Source organism: Mobula hypostoma, chromosome 28 (genome assembly GCF_963921235.1).
Source record: "Mobula hypostoma chromosome 28, sMobHyp1.1, whole genome shotgun sequence".
NCBI classification, from domain to species: domain Eukaryota; kingdom Metazoa; phylum Chordata; class Chondrichthyes; order Myliobatiformes; family Myliobatidae; genus Mobula; species Mobula hypostoma.
Window position 1 is genome coordinate 3,299,874 of NC_086124.1, and position 23,344 is coordinate 3,323,217.

Sequence of the window (23,344 nt, forward strand, 5' to 3'; positions counted from 1 at the left end):
TTTTGCTTCCAGATGAGCTCAATAGCTTCTATGCCTTTGACCATCGAAACTTGGAGGAACCTTCACGAACTCACAAACCCCTTGAAGACCCTGTGATTTCAGTGTCTGAGGCCGACATGAGAGCATCCTTCAGGAAGGTGAACCCACGGAAAGCAACAGGCCCAGGTGGGATACCTGGCTGAGTACTAATGGTTGTACCTGTTGAAGGGTATTCTAGGACCAGAGAGCACAGCCTCAGAATAGAGGGACATCCATTCAGCACAGAGATGAGGAGAAATTTCTTTAGCCAGAGTGTAGAATTCATTGCTACAGACAGCTGTGGTGGCCGAGTCATTGGGTATATTTAAACTGGAGGTAGATAGGTTCTTGATTAGTCAGAGGTTGCAGGGAGAGGACAGAAGAATGGGGTTGAGAGGGAAAATGAATCAGCCATGATGTAATGATGGAGCAGACCTGATGGGTCAAATGGGCTAATTCTGCTCCTATGTCTTGTGGTCTTCGGATTTTACCTACTAAGGTGCAATGCTTTATGTTTGGCTGGGTTAAACTCCATCTGCCATTTCTCTGCCCATATCTGCAACCGATTAGCTGAATAGATTTGGTGAACCCAATTGGGCTATGTTATAGAACAGTTTGTGGAATTTAGCAGCGTAATGTGTGAAGTATGGAAGAGTTCTGTGTTTCAGAGAATTGTGTATTCAAACTGAAAACACTGAAATGGAGGACTACCCTTTCCACTGAGTGTTTATTTTGCATTGGTCTGTGTGAAAGGCTGATGTTCCGCACTGGAATCCAGTTCATAGTGAGATTCTATCACCACAGCAGTCCGTTGTTGGATCAAAGGTTTTGCTGTAACAAGATTGTTTGAATTGAGAATTAAGTCAACTTTATAAAGCAAACATTGCAGTTACTTGGGACGCTTGAACTCCTTTAGGGCCCTGTTTATTTATTCTATGTAGAGGATCCAGTCTATGACTCAGTGGTTTACTAAAAAATAAAACAGCAAGTTTTGTGGGTGTTCAGCAAGAAATTCAAATCCCCCGATGGTTTATTTTTTTTCAGAAAGTATGAAATCTTTACCAGGCATTTTGGTTTGAATCAATCATAATGCACACAGGTTATCAGGAGCTTCAAGTTTACCTCCTTGAATGAGCCCACTTGGAGATATGGGGCTCAGTTGTCATACCTACCAGACTTGTCACCCAGCTGTGCTGACAATTCCCGGAGCAGGCTATCATCCTCATCTGACAGTTATCTGGCCAAGTCAGACAAACTCGAGCAGTGACAAGGACATAGGTAGTAGATCTCAGGGTCCTTCACTGGAACTTTTCAACAGCTTTGGACAGCTCACTGCCATCCACAACACTTGGACAGATTGTCAGAGATATTTTACAGCTACTTAAACAAATTTAAGTAATATAACTTCAAAAAGATTAACAGCAAAAAGAAACAAAGCATCTATAAATACCGTCAGTATCAGGTTTCTGATCACTGACATATGTAAGTGGGACTTCCTGGTGGCCAAAGATTTTAATTCCCATTCTCATTCCCGTTCTGACATGTCAGTCCATGTCCTCCTCTTGTGTGAAGATGAGGCCACCGTCAGGATGGAGGAGCAACATCTTATGTTCTGTCTGGGTAGCCTCCAATCTGATGGCATGAATATTGATTTCTTCTTCCAATTAAAAAAAGTAATTCCCACCCCTCCCCTCTTCTTCTCTATCTCATTCTGGTCTCTTACCTCTTCTCACTTGCCTATCACCCCCTACCCCCCAGGTCCCTTCTTCCTCCTCTTTCTCCTATGGTCCCCTCTCCTCTGCTATCAGATTCCTTCTTTTCCAGCCCTTTTCCATTCCTACCCACCTGGCTTCACCTATCACCTTCCAGCTAGCCTTTTTCCCCTCCTCCCACCTTTTTATTCTGGCAACTTACCCCTTCCTTCTCAGTCATGAAGAAGGGTCTTTTCCTGAAACATCTACTGTTTATTCATTTCCTTTGATGCCTCTGGCCTGCTGAGTTCTTCTGGCATGTTGTGTGTATTGTTCTGGATTTCCAGCATCTGCAGTCTTTCTCGTGCATATGTTTTGAAATTTGTTGTTTTGCAGCAGCAGTACAGTGCAAGGCATAGAAATTACTATTAGTTATAAAAAAATAAATACTCAATGTGTAAATGGAATAGTGAGATTACGTTTATGCACTGTTCACAAATCTGATGGTAGAGGGGAAGAAGCTGTTTCTAAATCGTTTGTGAGTTTCAGGCTCCTGTAACACCTTACTGATGATAGCAATGACAAGAGGATTGGGTCCTTGGTGAGGGTGCTTAATGATGGATGCTTCCTTCTTGAGGCACCATCTGTTGAAGATATGCTCGATGGTGGGAAGAGTTGTGCCTGTGATGGAGCTGGCTAAGTTTCCAACCCTCTGCATCCTATGCATTGGAACCTCCATACCAGCCAGTGATGCAACCAGTCAAAATGCTCTCCAGCACACATCTGTAGAAATTTGCTCGTGTCTTTGGCAAAACTTGGTTTTGCATGCAAACCGTACAGATTATTTCATCACATCGGTACATTGAGGGACAGTGCAAGGGAAAAGCGACAACCATATGCTTCAAGAACACTTACTGCCCCTCAACCATCTGGTTCTTGAATAAGAGGAAAAGCAACAACCAAATGCAGAATAAATTGTTACTAATTTTCCCTGGAGTGAAAGAGGCTGAAGGCTGATTTGACAGAGGTGTATGAGTTTATAAGGCACAGGTAGATCAGTGAGGCACGATAGGATTAACAAAAATGAGATGGTGTAGGTTTAAGGTGAGAGGAAGGAGATTTGAGGAGAAGGCACAGAGGATGGTTGATATCTAGAAAGTGCTATTAGAAGAAGTAGTAGAAACGGATACAATCGCAACATGTAAGAGAATTTAGACTTAAATAGGCCAGGTGTGGAAAGGTATGGACACTGTGCAAGCAAATGAGATCAGTGCAGATGAGCACAAAGGTAAGCATGGATCGAATAGGCAGAAGGGCCTGTTTCTGTACTGTACATTCTTTGACTTCATGTCCAAGACATGCTGAACCCTGAGCAGCTGTTGTTCGAACTAGTGGTCAGTAATCCTCTACCGATCACTGCATTTTGGTAATTTGGCATTTTCAAGAGCCTTTCCTTCACTCAATGCTGAAGAAGTGTCTTGACCTGAAACGTCAACTGTCTATTCATTTCCATAGATGCTGCCTGAGCTGCTGAGCTCCTCCAGCTTTTTGTGTGACTATTGGTAATCACAGGAAAACCATAAGACGTAGGCGCAGGACTAGGCTACTTGGTCCTGTTCTTATTGTTACCATCAGGATGGACTTACTGGAGCCTGGAGCCTGAAGGAACACATTCAATGATTCAGGAACAGTTTCTTCCCCTCTGCCATCTGATTATCTGATTTCTGAATGGACGTTGAACCTATGAACACTACCTCACTACTTTTTTATTTCTATTCTTTCCACGACTGATTTAATTTAACATATATATATATATATATGTGTGTGTGTGTGTGTGTATGTTTTATATATATATATATATATATATATATATATATATATATATATAAAACATACACACACATACTGTGATTCACACTTTTTTCTCTATTATTATGTATTGCATTGTAACGCTGCTGCAAAGACAACAAGTGTCATGGCGTATGCTGGTGGTATTAAACTTGATTCTGATTCTGGGGCTGCCTGTGCAGAGAACCCAGTGGAAGTATAGGCTGCTGTGCACAACTGTGCGGGGTCTGCAGTTGGGAAGATGAGACTGACATAGATGAAAAACACAAGCTGGCACTGGAAGCAGATGGAGACAAGGAGCGAAGGCAGTCAGAGACAAAATATTGGAATCAGAGCGGCAGTGGTGGCGGGGAGAATGAACAGGATTTAAAATGAATCAGAGCAAGGCACTGAACAAAACTGAACTTATAAAAAGGTACAGAAGATATTTGTGTGCAATTTCCTTTCTTTCAGTGTAGTTCAAAGTAAATTTATTATCAAAGTACATATATGTCACCATATACAACCCTGAGATTCATTTTCTGTGGGCGTTCACAGTAAATATAAAGACACACAGTAGAATGAATGAAAGATCGCACACAAGAGGGAGAAGCAACCAATGTGCAAAAGACAAAAAAACTGCGCAAATAGAAAAAGAAAACTACAATAACAATAATACTACTACTACCACCATTAATACGTCGACTCAGGCTGGGGGCCGGCGTCGGGCACGATGATGGACTTTCCACTTCTCCCTCTCCCTCATCAGTGTGTTCAGTTCATCTATATAAGCCATGCCGCTATAATAATAATAAACAAATAAGCAATAAATATCGAGAATATGAAATGAAGTGTTCTTGAAATTGGTCTGTAGATAGATTTTCTGAACTGAGCTGTTCCCACAATAATTATTTTGGTAAAATAAAGCAAACTATTGGAAGACTTCAGCAATTGTGGAGGCAGATGTGCTCCCCTGTTGAGACCATGCAGCAGCCCTGATGGAGGGGCTTAGCTTGAAACATTAACTGTCTATTGCCCTTCATAGCTGCTGCCTGACCTGCCAAGTTCTTCCAGTGTTTTGTGTGTGCTGCTCTGGATTTCCAGCATCTGCAGAATCTCTTGTGTTTATTACCCTGCACCATTCCTGATGAAGGATCTCGGCACAAAATGTTGACTGTTCATTCCCCTCCGTAGATGCTGCCTGACCAGCAGAGTTCCTCCAGCATTTTATGTGCATTGCTCAAAATCCCCAGCATCTGCAGAATCTCCTCTGTTTATGAGTTGGAGCTCAAGAAACATCAGATAGTCATAGTCATAGTCATAGTCATTGTCATACTTTATTGATCCCGGGGGAAATTGGTTATCAGGGAAATCAGATGCTGGAAATGTGGAAGAACGCACATAATAGTAGAGCAGCAGTTCCCAGATGGGGTTCACAAACCCCTTGCTTTATGGTATTGGTTCATGACATAGAAAACGTCAGGAACTCCTGTACTAGAGGAACTTAGCAGGCTGAGAAGAATCTGTAGAGGGAAATGGACAATGCAGACAAAGGATCTCGACCCTAAACGCCAACTGTCCATTTCCCTCCATAGATGCTGCCTGACCTGCAGAGTTCCTCCAGCACCTTTGCGTGATGCTAACAAGGCAGTGTTCGTGGACCATTCAGAAATCGGATGGCAGAGGGGACGAAGCTGTTCCTGAATCACTGATTGTGAGTCTTCAGGCTTCTGTACCTCCTCCCCGAAAGTAGCAACAAGAAGAGGGCACATCCAGGTTGGTGAGGTCAATGCATTCTATAGCTAATTCCCTCTGTGTAGGGTAGCATGTGCTGCCTCCTTAGTGAGGCCAGATCAAGCATTCTTGTAGTTGAGATCAATGGCGGCCATGTGTCCTCTCAACCCTGTGTGCTGTCTTGCATTCTCACAGACCTGTGAGACATGCATTTCATACGTATTATTGACTAAAAGACTTATTGTCACAAGGAGAGTCAATATATAACTGTTCCGTGAATGAATTCATTATGAAGCAAGGCTGAGTTTATTCAATCCCATTCTCAATGAGTCTGAACACCTTTCAGTGCAGCTTCAAGTTCTTCATCTTCATAATTAGAATCTTACGATTGAAGTAAAAGCAAGTAAGATCTTTCAGAAAGCAATTAATTCAAACAAGACAATGATTCAAGTTTCAAAATACTTTAAGTATCAGAGTATGTATACAGTATATCACTGAAATTCGTCCTCTTCACACAAACTTTCTTACCACAATGAACAAAAGAAAATCTGCAGATGCTGGAAATCCAAGCAACACACACATAATGCTGGAGGAACTCAGCAGGTCAGGCAGTATCTACAGTCGAAGATCCTTCATCAGGAACTGGAGGAAGAAAGATGAGGAGTCAGAGTAAGAAGGTGGTGGGAAGGGAAGATGAAACACAGGCGACAGGTGAAACCGAGTGGAGGTGGGGGGGGGCGCGCAATGATGTAAAGAGCTTGTAACTTAATTTGTGAAAAAGATACAGGGCTGGAGAAGGGGGAATCGGATAGGAAGGACAAAAGGCCATGGAAGAAAGAAAGGGGGGAGGAGCACCAGAGGGAGGTGATGGGCAGGTCAGGAGATAAGGTGAGAGAGGGAAATGGGAATGGGGAATATTGAAAATGGGGGGGCATTACCAGAAGTTCGAGAAATCGATGTTCATGCCATCAGGTTGGAAGCTACCCAAAAGGAATATAAACTGTTGATCCTCCAACCTGAGTGTGGCCTCATCACGACAGTAGAGGAGGCCATGAAATAACATGTTGGAATAGGAATGGGAAGTGGAATTAAAATGGATGGCCACTGGGGAAACCCCACTTATTCTGCTGGATGGAATGTAAGTGCTCGGCAAAGCAGTCTCCCAGTCTATGTTGAGCTCACTGATATACAGGAGGCCACACCAGGAGCACCCGTATACTGTACAGGATCCCAACAGACTCACAGGTGAAGAGTCGCCTCACCTGGAAGGACTGTTTGGGGCCCTGAATGGTAGTGAAGGAGAAGGTGTACGGACAGGTGTAGCACATGTTCCACTTGCAAGGGTAGGTCCCAGGAGGGAGATCAGTGGGGAGAGACGAATGGACAAACAAGTCACATAGTGTGCGATCCCTGTGGAGAGCAGAAAGTTGGGGGAGGGAAAGATGTGCGTGGTGGTGGAATCCCGTCAGAGATGGCAGAAGTTACGGAGAATTTTGTGCTGGACGCGGAGGCTGGTGGGGTGGTACGTGAGGTCAAGAGGCACCCTATTGCTGGCGGGGTGGTAGGAGGATGGGTTAGGGCAGGTGTGTGTGGGATGGGGATGGGGATGGCATTTTTAGAAGTAACAGTGTGGGAACAGGTATAGTCCAGGTAGCTGTGACAGTCCATGGGTTTATAATAGACATCAGTAAATAAGCTGCCTCCAGAGATAGACACAGATAGGTCGAGAAAGGGGAGGGAGGGGTCGGAAATGAACCAGATAAATTTGAGGGCAGGGTGGAAGTCGGAGATAAAGTTGATGAAGTTGATGAGGTCAGTATGGTTGCAGGAATCAGCACCAATGCAGTCGTCGATGAAACATACCAGAATGAGAAGTGAAAAGAGAAGAGTTGGGAGAGACGTTACAGAAAATCAGAAAAATTGAAGTGCATGCCATCAGGCTGTGGCTATCCAGGTGGAATACGAGGTGTTGCTCCTCCAACCTGAGTTTGGCCTCATCATGGCAGTAGAGGAGGCCATTGAAGACGCATGGTGGAATTGGCATGAAAGACATGCACCCAGCGTTGGAGGCCGAGGTGCTGTCCACGGCTGCAATCAAGAGGGCTTTGCTGTGCGGTGATGATTGAGCTCTGGTAGCTGCTGTGGATGGAATTCAATCAATGTAGTGCCCAGTCACTGTCCTGAAGTCAGTCAGTCATCTACATTTGAAGGAACACTCACAATGCGCTGGAGGAACTCAGCAGGTCAGTCAGCAACAGCTGAAAAGATTACTTGACGTTTCGGGCCGAAACCCTTCGTCAGAACTGAAGGAAGAACTTTGGAGAGGGTTTGAAGAATGCTGGTAGTTGAAAAAAACAGTAACTTGAAAGACAAAGGGGTGGGGGAGGGGAAACAGGGAGGTGATTGGCAGGAGAACAATGCAAAGTAGTAGAAGGAGGCGGAACTATGAGGGAGGTGATGTGAAATAGGGATAGAGGAAGGGAGGGGGAGGGAATTACCGGAAGTTGGAGAATTCAATGTTCATACCAAGGGGCTGGAGACTACCTAGACGGTATATGAGGTGTTGCTCCTCCAACTTGAGTTTAGCCTCATCATGGCAGTAGAGGAGGCCATGTATGGACATATCCGAATGGGAATGGGAAGCAGAGTTGAAGTGGGTGGCTACCGGGAGACCCTGTCTGTTGTGGCGGACGGAGCGGAGGTGCTCGACGAAGCAGTCCCCCAATCTGCGTCGGGTTTCACCGATGTAGAGGAGGCCGCACCGGGAGCACCGGATGCAATAGATGACCCCAACAGATTCACAAGTGAAGTGTTGCCTCACCTGGAAGGACTGTTTGGGGCCCTGAATGGTGGCAAGAGAGGAGGTGTAGGGACAGGTGTACGGATCTACATTTGAAATCTGGTGCTGTTGTCACACTGGGAAACGGGACAACCAGCTCACATCGTACCACCTATGGCAGGGAGCAGATGATTTGAATTTAGGGTTGAGAGCTCAAGGCGAGGCCTAAACCCAATCAGACTCTTTTACTCATCTGAAACCAATGACCCACCTCTTAGATACAGCTTGTAGAACGCAGCACCACAGAGAAATAGGTCATTGGATTCAGGTTCAGTCGTGTACCCAAGTTTATTTATTCATTTGCTCTATTTTCCCTAATACCTTTAATAACAAGGATGTACAGAACTCTGCAAAAGTCTTAGGCACATATATATAGCAATGGTAATTTTATGTATTGCTCTATACTGCCAACATAAGAAAAGTCATGACAGATGTGAGTGATGATAAACCTGATTCAGATCTGGGTCTCTATTGTGGGCTGACAGTGGGAAAAGGGCAAGGAGAGGGGAATCATGGTAGGGAAAAAGGGGAAGGGAGAGGGGAGGGAGCAGGAAGCACCAGAGAGACATTCTGTAATTACCAGTAAGCCAGTTGTTTAGAATCAAATGACCTTGCCTGGTGTCTCAGTGCTGGGTGTGTCTGTACCAGTGCAAGCCCCCTCTCCCCTGTCCCTAGTACTCCTTTTCTGCCACCTTTCCCACATGCCTCCTGCAGCACTCCACCCTCACCATTCCCAACATACTTTGCTCCCACCAGATTTACAAACTCGGTCTCCGTTCCACATTGACAAATACAGCACTGTGGAAAAAGTCCCCTCCTCTTCCCTTTCTCTTACAGTGTACTCTCTTCTCCTATCAGATTCCCTCCTCTCCGGCTCTTTACCTTTCCCACCCACCTGACTTCACCTATCATCTCTAGCTAGTCGTTCTACCTCTCTCTCCACCTTTTTTTTCTGTCATCTTCCCCCTGCCTTCTCAGTCCTGATGAAGGGTCTCGGCCCGAAACGTAGACTGTCTATTAATTTCAAACAACAGGAATTCTGCAGATGCTGGAAATTCAAGCAACACACATCAAAGTTGCTGGTGAACGCAGCAGGCCAAGCAGCATCTATAGGAAGAGGTGCAGTCGACGTTTCAGGCCGAGACGAAGGGTCTCGGCCTGAAACGTCGACTGCACCTCTTCCTATAGATGCTGCTTGGCCTGCTGCGTTCACCAGCAACTTTGATGTGTGTTGCTGTCTATTAATTTACTTAGATGTTGCCTGACCTGCTGTATTCCTCTAGCATTTTGTGTGTGTTGTTCTGGATTTCCAGCATCTGCAGAACCTCTTGTGTTTATAAAGTTATCTAGAGCAGAGTGTTGCAAATCTTTGTGGCAAAATGTTTTCCCATTTCACTACTAAATAACCTCAATTTTTGGATAACATGCCAGAGCTGTCTACTTGGTCCCTAGCTTTATCATTTTAATGCATCGGTATACCTAAATTCAGATTTATTTATCAGCTGTACATTGAAACATAGAGTAAAGTGCGTCTTTCCGTCAACAACCACCGCAGTCCAAGCTTGTACTGAGGGGCTGCCTGCAAGTGTAACCATGCTTTTGGCGCCAACATTGTATGCCCACAACTTACTAACCCTAACTCTTATTATCTTTAGAATGTGTGGAGGAAACCAGACCACCTGGAGGAAGTCCACATGGTCGTGGGGAGAGCATACAAACTCCTCATAGACAGCGGCGGGACTGAACCCACTTTACCTGTGCTGTAAAATTGTTACACTATGCTACTGTGGCCTACCCAGTTTATTGGGATGAATTCTTTGAAGACTATCTTATTTAAATTAAAAACCTTTAATCCTTGTACAGCCTTTAACTGGAAGATACTCCATCATCTTCAGAATGCAAACGGATTCCATTTATTTGCTCTTGATTAAATCGACTCCATCCTGTTCCCTTGTTAGTTGTTCAGCACACTGTCCTGAATTACTCCCTGGATTTACCCACTGAGCTGAAATGAAGGAGGAAGTGTTGGAAACACGCAGGTTATGCAACAGGAATAGTGAGAGAAATGAGAACTAATGTGTCAAGTCAAGGTTTCCCTCCGCATTCTGCAGATGCTGCAGCTCTTGGGGCAACACACACAAAATACTGGAGGAACTCAGCAGGTCAGGCAGCATCTGTGAAAATGAATAAATAGTTGATGTTTTGGGCTGAGACCCTTCGTCTGGATAGTGCTGGCAGGTGATAGGTGGATCCAGATGTGGGGTGTGGAGAGTAGAAATGGTGTCAGAGGCTGGCAGGTGAGAGGTGGATCTAGGTGAGTGGAGGTGAGGGAAGAGGAGAGTAGGAATGGTGTCAGAAGTGGCTCAATTGTAGGTTACTTGTCCATTGTAAATTGATCTGTGGTTAGGCTAGGATATACCGGCTGGCAAGTCATTGATCATTGTAAATCATGCTGTGATTAGGCTCGGGTTAAATCAGTAAGTTGCTGCGTGGTGTGGCTTGTTGGGCTGGAAAGGCCTGGTCATCCTGTGTCAGAATTAGTTTTAATATCACCAGCATGTGTCATAAAATTTGTTGTCTGTGTGGCAGCAGTACAATGCAATACATAATAATGGAGAAAACATGAATTACAAGTATATATAATAAATAGTTAAATTAAATAAGTAATGCAAAAAATACAGAAATAAAAAAGTAGTGAGGTAGTGTACCTGAGTTCAATGTCCATTCAGAAATCAGATGACAGAGGGGAAGAAGCTGTTCCTGAATCGTTAAGGTTGTGCCTTCAGGCTTCTGTACCTCCTTCCTGATGGCAGCAATGAGAGAAAGCATGTGCTGGGTGATGGGGATCCTTAACGAAGGATGCTGCCTTTTCAGGCATCGCTTCTTGAAGATGCCAAATAAATAAATAAATATTCATATACGGATGTGTATCTACGTGCATTAGTGTGCAGCATCAAAATTTGTCCAGTGACTGACTTGTGCTTTAAATTATCTGTTGACAAACTTTCCATCAGTTCTCTGAAGTTGTAGAAAATAGTTTAATAAGTTTTCTTTCTGTGAGGAACATTGCATATTCACTTATTAAGGGTCAATAGGAGTCTAAATCCTGATTCAACACTGGAATCACTACTTTTCCCCAACGCATTTTTTATGCTGCTTATTAGCACGCACATTGTAAACAATTGTACATAGAATATCAATGGTCTTAAATAGGTACTCGTTCTGTTAGAATATAATAGAAAATATTGCATCTTAAATACGAGATCTCAACCACACAATTAGGAAACTATTTTTGTCACTTGTAGTTGTAGTTCAGAATGCGAGAGTTTTAGAAAATAATTTTAGGATCGGTATAGTGGGTGATAGGAGTTTTTGTAATGGTCTGCTTAAAGTTTTAATTCTCTTAAAATTGGAAGAACTTAAATATTTTAGGAAGTTTTGATTTATTTCAAAGTTCAAAGGATGTATATGTCACCATTCACAGCTCTGAGATTCATTTTCTTGCAGACATTCACTGTAGATACAAAGAACACAATAGAATCAATGAAAAACTACACACAACAAATACAAACAACCAATATGGGAAAAAGATAAACTGCAAATACAAATAATAATAATGTAATAATACAGGATAAACAAGCAAGAATAATTTACTTAATAGATATAGCTATTTCAAACATACACAACTTATAGAAATCAATGTGAAAACACCAAAAAGTGCTGATTTAAAAGAGGAAATTGAAAGACTATGGACCATGTACAAGGTATAATTGTCCCAATAGTAATATCTGCAACTGGTATCATCCCACAGAAACTGCATAATAGCATTAAACAATTCGGCCTATACAGCAATATTTATGTAAATCTGCAGAAAGCCACAATAGTAAACACCACTAGAATAGTCTGGAAGTTCCTAGCAATGAGAAATGAGTGTCCTTGGCTATGCCCGTACCTCAGGTTTTACCAGCTTGAACTGAGAAAAAAAATTATTATTAATAATAAATAATATATAATACTGAGAACATTAGTTTTCTAACATTTGAAATTAAGTCCATAGGTTGTGGAATCAGTCCAGAGTTGAGGTGAGTGAAGTTATCCCCTTTGGTTCAGGAGCCTCATGGTTGAGGGATAATAATTGTTCCTGAACCTGGCTCCTGTACCTCCTTCCCAATGGCAGGAGCGAGAAGAGAGCATGATGGCCTGGATGAAAAGGGGTCTTTGATGATGGATGCTGCTTTCTTGTGGCAGCACTCCTTGTAGATGTGCCCAGTAGTGTGGAGGGATTTTCCTGTGATGGGCTGGGCTGCATCTACTACTTTTTGTAGGCTTTTCCGTTCAAGGGCATTGATGTTTCCATACCAGGCTGTGATGCAACCAGTGAAGATGTACTCCACTGTGCATCTGTAGAACTTGTCAAAGTTTTAGATTGGTTAGGACCATGATGCCCACCCAGCTAGTCCTAATTCCTACATTCAGGCCAAATCCCTCGAAGCCCCACCTTTCTATGTCCCCATCCAAGTGCTTTTTAAATACAGTTATACCTGCCTCAACCATTTCCTCTGGCATCTCTTTCCACATGCTCACAGCCCTCTGTGTGAATAAAGTTAGCCCTCAGACCTCTTTTAAATCTTTTCCCTCCCACCCTAAACCTATGCCCCCCTAGTTCTGGACTCCACTACCCTGGGGAAATGAATGTTACTGTCCATCTTAACTGTGATTTTTTAAACCTTTCAACCCGGGTTGAGAACCTAACCTGAGGTGCACAGGCCCCTCGGTTAATGGTAGGTGTCCATGGTATAAAAAAGGATGGGAAGCCCTGTTCTAAAAGGTCACCCCTCATTCTCTTACGTTCCAAGGAATAAAGACCTAGCCTGGTCAGTCTCCGCCTATAACTCAGGCTCTCTAGCTCTGAGAACATACTCGTAAATCCTCTCTGCACTCTTTCCAGTTTGACCATATCTTCTCTATAACAGGGTGAGCATGTACTTCATCCGTGGCCTCACGGGCGACTTAAACACCATCTCCTAAACACTGTGCCCGATTGATGAAGGCCAGTGTGCTAAATGCCTTTTTCACCACCCTGTCTACCCGGGACTTAAATATGCATGTTTCTCCCGGTGGCCACTCATTTTAATTTTACTTCCCATTCCCATTCCGACATGTCAGTCCTTGACCTCCTGTATTGCCATGGTGAGGCCACACACAGGATGGAGGAGCAACATCTTATATTCGGTCTCGGTAGCTTCCAACCTGATGGCATGAACGTCGATTTCTCGAACTTCTGGTAATTGTAGCCTGCTCTCCTTCACCATTCCCCATTCCTGTTTCCCGCTCTCACCTTATCTCCTTACCTGCCCATCACCTCCCTCTGATGCTCCTCCCCTTCCCTTTCTTCTATGGTCTTCTGTCCTCTCCTATTAGATTCCCCCTTCTCTCCAGCCCTTTATCTCTTTCACCAATCAACCTCCCAACTCTTTACTTCACCCCTCCCTCTTTCCCAGTTTCACCTATCAACTGTTACCTTGTACTTCTTCCTTCTTAGCCCCACCTTCTTACTCTAACTTCTCCCTTTCCTTTCCAGTCTTGAAAAAGGGGCTCGGCCCAAAACTTCGACTGTACTCTTTTCCATAAGATGCTGCCTGGCCTGCTGAGCTCCTCCAGCATTTTGTGTGTCTGCTGCTTTGGATTTCCAGCCTCTGCAGATTTCCTCGTGTTTGTGTTTCTCATGGTTGTTATTGGAAGTCCATGATTTATCCCCTCCTAGTTTTGGGGCCTCTTCAAAATCCAACATTGTTTATTGTCATTCTTCAATAGAGAAGGAAATGATTGTTACTCCAGATCTGATGCAGCATAAAAACACAATATATATTAATATTAAACCAATCCTAACAAATATACAAGTAAGTATTGAGGGTGACCGTGCATACGAAGATTTGCTTATATACATAGACAGATAGTACGTACATACAGTAATGTTAGGTGCAGGATTATAGGAACATAAGGTGACCCTGGCAAAGAATGACTACGTGGGTTTCCTCTGGGTGCTCTGGTTTCCTCGTACAGTTTGGTCGGTAAGGTAATTGGTCATTGTAAATTGTCCCATGTTTAGGCTAGGGTTAAATTGGGGTTTGCTGGGTGGTGTAACTTGAAGGGCTGTACATCCATAAATAACTGAATAATGTGATAACAACTCAAGTAGGTATTGATACCAATCCATAATATATGGTTTAATTACAATATCCTTATTTTCTTTATTTAAAAAGAAATTATTTGTAGATACATCACGGTAACAGGATCCTCCGGGCCAATGAGCTCATGCTACTCAATACATCCACGTGACCAATTAACCTACTAAGCAGTACACCGTTCGAATTTGGGAGGAAACCGGAGCACCCGGAGGAAACCCACGCGATCACAGGGAGAACGTGCAAACTCCTTACAGGCAGTGGCAGGAATTGAGCCCGTGTTGCTGGCGATCTATAGGGTTACGCTAACCACTACATCACTGTGCCACTTTAAGTTCTGCATTTTACAATGGTCCCTCAAACTGAGGTAGACCAAGCTAGCTAAAACAAAAACAGTTGTTGAATTATTTTTCAGGGGTTTTACAGCCCAGTGGTTTGGTGTTGTATAAAGAGCTTTGTGCATTTTGTTCGGAAATCTCCTAAAATAGTCAAAGAGCCCCAGATAACACATGTTTTCAATGATAAAAGCGGCATTGGGGAGCTCTTGCTCAGGCAGTGCTGCTGGAACAGCATGCTCCCAAGGCTGTGTTGGCTGCCGGTGAAAGTTCGTGTCGAGCTGCTGCTGCTGACTCTTTCCCTCTGGCAGCACAAATCTTTACAATGTGTGCCGTTTTTATAAGACTTCTGCTGCGTTTGAAATCAGAACGGCTACCGCAACGCGCACACTCCGGATTCGCCAGTGCAGGAAGGGATTGTGATCTCCGACGGACAGCAGCGGTGTCACCTCACTGGAGGAAGACAGTGATGCACAGACATTCTGAACAGGGCAGGAACCCAACGCGAACCGCCAATCCCTGGGGACTGGTCTGATTGCTGTGAGTTTCCTGCAGTCGGCCACAGCCAAGAACACATGTAGTGGTCGGTATTAACTTCCATCGCGGGATCAAAACTGTGTTTAGAGTGCTGAAGAAGGGTCTCAGCCCTGACTGTCGACTGTTTATTCATTTCCATAGATGCTGCTGAGTTCCTCCAGCATTTTGTGTGTGTGTTATTTTATGTTTAGATTTGCTGTGCAGTGATTTCAAGAAAGTAACGTTCAAATATCCCATTTGGGACATAAGTTGTTATTTAAAGTGAATGCCATCCAATTAAATAATCTAGGGACTTGACAACCGCATTTTAAACAAAAAGCCCTTAACTTTGTTGAAAGTTTTATATTTTATCTTCGTGTGGAATGCCGGTTAGCTTAGGGTGGACCAGCATATTCTAAACAAAGTATATTAACAAAACAATCTGTGCTGTGCTTTGTATTGAATAAAGTGATGAAATTCTTGGCAACGCACAAATTGCTGGAGGAACTCAGCAGGTCAGGGAACATCCATGGAAATGAATAAATGGTCAATGTCTCAGCCCGAAACGTTGATTGTCTATTCATTTTCATAGATGCTGCCCGACCTGCTGTGTTCCTCCAGTATTTTGTGTGTGTTGCTCTGGATTTCCAGCATTTGCAGACTCTCTCATGCTTATGATGCAATTTTTGGTTGTTCTTAGTCACAGAATACTAAGTAATTGCTGAAACATTGAAGTAATTGTTCTGGTGTTTGTCTTGCTGAGGCCTCCGTCGGTCAGGGTCGACCATGGATGTTGCATCCCAGCTGTCTGGATACACAAGCCAGGGCAGTACGAAATGGAGAGGAAGCTGTTGCCCGTGTAGCGAGTTCCCCCTCTCCATTCACCTGATGAACCCAAATCAACAGCAGAGGCCGATGCAGTTTGGCACCAGCAGCATCACAGGAATTGCCAGTCAGTGTTGAACTCAACATAGGACTACCTTAGGAACTCCAGCTTCAGATTTTTCCCTGGGGGCTTTCTTCAGAAACCTTCCCCATGAGTGGGTATAGCTGCAAGTCAGCAGTGGTTTGAGATCAGAGTTTCCTTCTCCTAGTTGATCTGCCAACCATGGCTGATGAGCCCCATCTGCCCGAAGCGACTGGCTTTAACGAGTAAAGAACCTGCCTTAGTCTCTTCTCCTGTCAGTAGAAACGATTAGACTCATATTGTCATAGGAAAGTACAGCACAGAAACAGGCCTTTCGGCCCATCTAGTCCATGCCGAATCCATTTAAACTGCCTTCTCCCATCGACCTGCACCGGGACCATAGCCCTCCACACCCCTACCATCCATGTACCTATCCAAACTTCTCTTAAACATTGAAATCGAGCTTGCATGCACTGCTTGTGTTGGCAGCTTGCCACTGGGAGCATTTAATAGGTTGTGGGAGCCTATCCCCACTGCCACTCCCGGCTATAACAACCTTAAGGAATCGGTTCTTGTTTTAGCACGTTGTAAATCATGACAACCAGTGCAGAATCTGAAATGTTCTAACTGGTGAATTCATGGTATGGTGTTTGTATGTTTTAAGCTCTTCTTTGGTTGTTGCTTTGCTTTGTGACGAAAGAACAGAATAACTTTGTGGTTTGTTTGTTTGTTTATTCATTCATTCATTCGTTCTTCATTTATTTATTGAGATACAGTGCAGAATTGGCCCTTTTGAGCTGTGCTGCCTAGCAGCTCCCAATTTAACCCAGCCTAATCACGGGACAATTTACAATGACCAATTAACCTACTAACCAGTAGGTTGGTGCGTCTTTGGACTGTGGGAGGGAACCAAAGCACCCAGAGGAAACCCAAGCGGCCATGCACAGAATGTACTGTACAAGCTCCTTACAGGCAGTGGCAGAAATTGAACTTGGGTCACTGGTACTAACCTCTATGTCACCATGCCTTCCTAAGGTTCTCCCTGGTGAGTTTATAGTATGTCGTTTGTACATTTTAAGCTTGTTCCTTTGTGGCAAAAGAACAGAATAACTTTGTGATATGTTAAATATGTGACATTAAAGTAGATTACAAGCCCTACGAACTGCATTCCTCTGACTTAGAGCAGTGGTTTCATATGTTACTGTATGACAAGATCTTTGCAGATGCTGGCAGACAGGGAGACATGAAATAATGGACCATTTGGAATACTGACAGTGGAGAAGCATGGAACATTGTGTCATGTTGAATTTGGTGGGAATAATGGAATATGATCTGCTGGAGGTACACTAGTGAGGTACACTATCCTTGTTCTGAATTCTTAGAGATTGGGTGAAGTTATTCAGATATTTTTAATCATAAGGGAGTCTTGATGAAGCAAGTGTTGAGATCTTTCCACTAGCTGGAGAATGACAAACAAGTGGTAACAACCTCAAAATAAGGTGCTAGTCATTTAAAACTGAGGCATTCAGAAACAACATCTCTTAGAGGGCAGTAAATCTTAGTTCACTGGGACGCTGGAGGTTTGCTCATTAGAAATGACATCTCTCAGAGGGAGTGAATCTCAATTCACTGGGATGTTTATTTGAGGTAGAGATAGATAAAGGTGAAAGATCGAGGAGTTCAGGCTTTTGTGGAACTGGCACTAAAGAAGAGTTGAGGCCAGAATCGGAACCAGGTTTAATATCACCGGCATATATTGTGAAATTTGTCGTTTTATGGCAGCAGTACATTGCAATACATAATTATAAAACATTATAAATTACAATAAGAAGTTTATCTTAAAAAATTAAATTTTAAAAGTAGTGCAAAAATAGAGAGGCAAAAAAACAGTGAAGTGGTATTCATTGTCCATTCAGAAATCTGATGGCAGAAGGGAAGAAGCTGTTCCTGAATTGTTAAGTTTGTGTCTTCAGACTCCTGTACCATCTCCTTGATGGTAGCAAAGAGAAGGGGGCATGTCCTGGGTGATGAAGGCCCTTAACAATGAATGCTACCTTTTTGAGGCATCACCTTTTGAAGGTGCCCTCGATGCTGGGAGGGATAGTGTCCATGATAAAACTGGCTGAGTTCACAACTTTCTGCAGGTTTTTCTGATCCTGTGTAGTAGCCTCCCCCCCCCACCATATCACATGGTGATGCAATCAGTTAGAATGCTCTCCATGGTACATCTGTAGAAATTTGCTAGAGTCTTCGGTGACATATCAAATCTCATTCAACATCGAATGAAACATAGCAATTGTTGTGCATCCTTCGTAATTGCATCAGTATTTTGGGCTTCAGAGATGTTGACACCCAGGAACTTGAAACTGCTCCCCCTTTCAACTGCTGATCCCTCAATGAGGATTGGTGTGTCTTTCCTCTAGTTCCATTTCCTGAAGTCTGCAATCAATTCTTTGGTCTTACTAACCAAGATGCAAGGTGGCAAAACCATTGAACCAGCTGATCTATCTCAGTCTTGTACACCTCTTCATCACCATCTGAAATTATGCCAACAATAGTTGTGTAGTCAGCACATTTATAGATGGTCTTTAAGCTGTGCCTAACCACACAGTCATAGATGTAGAGAGACTAAAGCAGTGGGCTAAGCACACATCCTTGAGGTGCACCAGTGTTGACTTGTCAGCGAGGAGCAGGTGTTAATTCCGATCCCCACAGACTGGTTTCCCAGTGAGGAAGTCAAGGGTCCAGTTGCAGAGGGAGGTACAAAGGCCCAGGTTTGGAGCTTGTTGATTAGAATTGAGGGTATGATTGTGTTGAATGCTGAGTTGTAATCAGTAAACAATAGCCTATTGTCCAGGTGATTCAGGGTCGAATGGAGAGCCAGTGAGAATGCATCTACTGTAGATGATTACAGCAATAGGCAAATTGCCGTTGGTGCAGGTCGTTGCTGAGGTAGGAACTGATTCTAGCCATGTCCAATTTCTCAGAGCACTACCTCACAGTAGATGGGAGTGCAACTGGGCGATAGTCATTGAGTCTGCTAACCCTGTTCTTCTTCACCACCAGTTAACGTTGGCACACCTCAAGGATATCTGCTTAGCGCATTGCTCTACCCTCTCTTTACCCATGAATGTGTTACTAGGTTTTGCTCAAATGCCACCTGTAAATTTGCTGATGATACAACTGTTGTTGGCAGAATCCCAGATGGAAATGAAGACAAGGGGGCGTACAGGAGCAAGATAGACCAGCTAGTTGAGTGGTGTTGCAGCAACAACTTTCCACTCGACATCAGTAAGACCAAAGAGCTGATTGTGGACTTCAGAAAGGGAAGAACGAGGAAACATGAACCAATCCTCACTGAGGGATCAGACGTAGAGAGAGAGTGAGCAATTTCAACTTCCTGGGTGTCAAGATCTCTGAGGACCTAACCTGGTCCCAGTATATCAAGACAGCTATAAAGAATGCAAGACAGTGGCTATATTTCATTAGGGGTTTGAGGAGATTTGGTTTGTCAGCTAAAACACTCAAAAAACTCTACAGATTTACTATGGAGGGCATTCTGACAGTGGAGGATGCCATGGATAGACATATTGGAAAGGGAAAGGGGCAAAAGTAAGATCTCCCAGTGGCCACCCATTTTAATTCCACATACCATTCTCGTTCTGATAAGGTCACATTCAGGTTGGAGAAACAACACCTTATATTACATCTGGGTAGCCTCCAACCTGATGGCATGAACATCAATTTCCGGTAATGGCTCCTCTCTCCTTCACCATTCCCCATCCCTTTTTCCCTCTCTCACCTTATCTCCTTGCCTGCCTATCACCTCCCTCTGGTGCTCCACTCCCCTTCTCTTTTTTCCATTGTCTTCTGTCCTCTCCTATCAGATTCATCCTTCTCCAGCCCTGTGTTTAACGGGGTTCTCTGTTGATGTTGGTACTGGTTCCTGCACATCTGTTGTAGTCTCTCTTCAAACCAGAGGAAGGAAAGGGAGCCTCTGCACTGGAGGAGCCAAACACAGGTTGTGTGACCACTGTGTAGAGCATCACCATTCAGACTACAACAGAGACCTGAGCTACAAGCTGCCTGTCACTTGAATCCTTCCCCTTGCTGTGAATGCTTAGTTTTTGACCTCATTTAATATGACAACAAAGCTTAACAAAACTGGAGGATTGACACTTCATTGCTGTCCTTGGACTTGTCAAGCACCTTTTTGCTATGTCTTATAATAAACAACAATTAACTCAGAGTGCATCGATCATAAGCGTGTTTACTTTACTTGTAACAAGGGAAGACTAGTACCGCACAAGAGCCGGTGATAGCTTTGAAAAAAACGAGACAGCATAGTCACTCTTTTATACACAAGTGTTATCTACCTGCGTCACTCCAAGGATAGGGTCCATTCTGTTCATCCGCTTAATTAATGTACATGGCTTTATTCCAGTAACCAAATCCACTTGCCTTTCTGCAGTTTGTCATATACTCAAGGTCTATTGGCATAAAGTTGCACAAACACTATTAGCAAAGCACTCTGGTACAATACAGGTTCCATTTTGTTGCAGATAAAATTTGCCGTTTTGCTGCTACAAGTAAGATACATTTCCACAGCTTCAATATTGAAGCCAGCAATTCCTGATAACCAGCCTTTCCAAGTTTATGTCAGAACTGACTAGTTCTGATGAAGAGCTATCAGTCTAGAATGTTACTCTATTTTCTCCCTCTACAGAGGTTATCTGACCTGCTGAATGTTGCCAGATTTGCCACCTTTTATTTTGAATTTCTAGTAGCAGCAATGTTTCATATCCTATAGTTTCGGTATTATCTGTTTACTCTACTCTTTATTCTCATTGACTTCTTTCTGTTTACATCTGACAAGTCATCTCCAATAAGGCCCAACATTCAGCTAGAAGTGAAACCACAAGTCTCTCTGTCACCGTTGGTCTCCACCCTATTGCACACATCCTCTTCTCTCCAAACCTCCCCCATTCACTGCTACTCAAACTACATTTGATTTCTAGCTTTTCCTCAAAAGCAATGTTAGCTCTAGTTCTATCTGTTTGGATGCTGCCTGACCTGCTGAATATATTCAGCATTTTCTAATATTACAATCTACATACACTCTGTGGCCAGTTTATTAGGTATACCTATACGCCTGCCAATTAATGCAAATATCTAATCAACCAATAACGTGGCAGCAACTCAATCCATAAAAGCGTGTAGACATGGTCATGAGGTTCAGTTATTGTTCGGACCAAGCATAAGAATGAGGAAGAAATGTGATCTAAGTGACTTTGACCATGGAATGATTGGTGGTGCCAGACGGGGTGGTTTGAGTAACTTAGAAACTGCTGATCCCCTCAGGTTTTCAAGCACAACAGTCTCTAGAGCAGGGATTCTATACTTGGGGTCCACTGACCCCTCGGTTAATGGTAAGGCTCCATGGCATATTACAGGTTGGGAACCCCTGCTCTGGAATTCACAGAAAATTGTGCGAGAAACAAAAAAAAATCCAGTGAGCACCAGTTCTGTGTCAAAAATGCCTTGTTAATACGGGAGATTAGAGAAGAGTGGCCAGACTGTTTCAAGCTGACAGGAAGGCGACAGTAACTCAAATAGCCACACTTTACAACAGTGGTGTGCAGAAGAGCTTCTCTGGAAGCACAACACATAGAACCTCGAAGTGGATGGGCTACAGCAACAGAAACCCACAAATATGCACTCAGTGGGTCCAGGTGGTAACTACCAAAGTGGCCACTGAGTGTAGAGTACTGATTAATACCAGCAGTTCTGATGGGAGAAATCTTGAGTCCCCTATCCTTAATCTCAACAGTTGAATCCTTGGGTACATTGTATTATTATTTAGCTCTTTCTAATATGGAAATCCACACTGGTCGGCTATTGAAATATTTAAAACCTCTTGTGTTTTCAACATTAATGTTAATATTAGCATTTTAATTAAGCCTGCCTTAGTTTGCTGCATGAAGTTCCTGCCTACTTTTAGCCAGCGTAACAATCGATATAATTTAAAAATCCATTTAATTGCTGTACTTGGGTTTTTTAAAAGCACTTAATGCACAATATTGTAGTTAATGGCAGTAACCAGCACTCTGCTCTTCGGCAGACTGGGGGGCTCTCTAGCACCAAGGTCAAAGTTATGATTGCAACCCTGGAAGTCTACGTGGCTTCGTGCTGATTCTTGAAATAATTTGCCTATTGAGGTCTAAGTGGAGAAGGTTAGTTAGTCATCAGCAACAGATCCAGTTTCACCACGATGGATCCAGCTTCGTCAACAACAGATCCGGCTTCACCATGAAGGATCCAGCTTCGTCAACAACATATCCAGTTTCATCACGAAGGATCTGGTTTCGTCAGCAACAGATCCGGCTTCACCATGAAGGATCCAGCTTCGTCAACAACATATCCAGTTTCATCACGGTGGATCTGGTTTCGTCAACAACAGATCCGGCTTCACCATGATGGATCCAGCTTCATCAACAACAGATCCGGCTTCACCATGATGAATCCAGCTTCGTCAACAACAGATCCAGCTTCATCACGATGGTTCCATCTTCACCACAACGGATCCAGCTTCGTCAACAACATATCCAGTTTCATCACGAAGGATCTGGTTTCGTCAACAACAGATCCGGCTTCACCATGATGGATCCAGCTTCATCAACAACAGATCTGGCTTCACCATGATGGATCCAGCTTCATCAACAACAGATCCAGCTTCATCACGATGGTTCCATCTTCACCACGACGGATCCAGCTTCGTCAACAACTGATCCAGCTTTTTCAATCTCGGATCCAGCTTCATCACGATGGATCCAACCTCATCAACAATAGATCTGGCCTCATCAACAATGGAACCGGCCTCATTAACAACAGATCCAGTTTCATCGACAATGGATGCAGCTTCATCAACAATGAATTCAACTTCATCAGCAACAGATGTAATTTTATCAACAATGGATCCGGCCTCAAGAAAAATAGGGTCAGCTTCCCACGTTTCTTCTCGTTCTCTGGCAGAGAATAATCATTTATTCGGCTTTAGAAGTAACCATGATGCAAGATGAGCAAAGAAGGCTGAGTGGAGATTTGATCAACATTCACATGATCAGATCGAATTGGTAGAGGGAAGTAATTCCCAAAGATGGGTGCTTCATGGATCCAAAACCACAGATTAAAAATCTGGAGCAAGTGGTAAAAGGAAAGTGTGAAATAAGTCTTTTTTTTAACTAAGGATCTCATTGAAATCTATCAAATATTGAAAGATCTCAATAGAATGG

General features: G+C 43.5%; 1 protein-coding gene across 7 annotated transcripts in view; it reads left to right on the forward strand.

Annotated features, from left to right (window-relative positions):
• Nucleotides 1–23,344, forward strand: part of ahdc1 (AT hook, DNA binding motif, containing 1) — a 295,652-nt gene that overhangs the window by 179,608 nt on the left and 92,700 nt on the right. The window contains exon 1 of one of the 7 annotated variants that reach the window (XM_063034911.1): nt 5,296–5,312. The exons of the other annotated variants lie outside the window; for them this stretch is intronic. The gene's annotated coding sequence lies outside the window, so the exon portion shown is untranslated. Of the gene's footprint in view, nt 1–5,295; nt 5,313–23,344 lie in introns of those variants that run through there. 7 annotated transcript variants of the gene reach the window in all.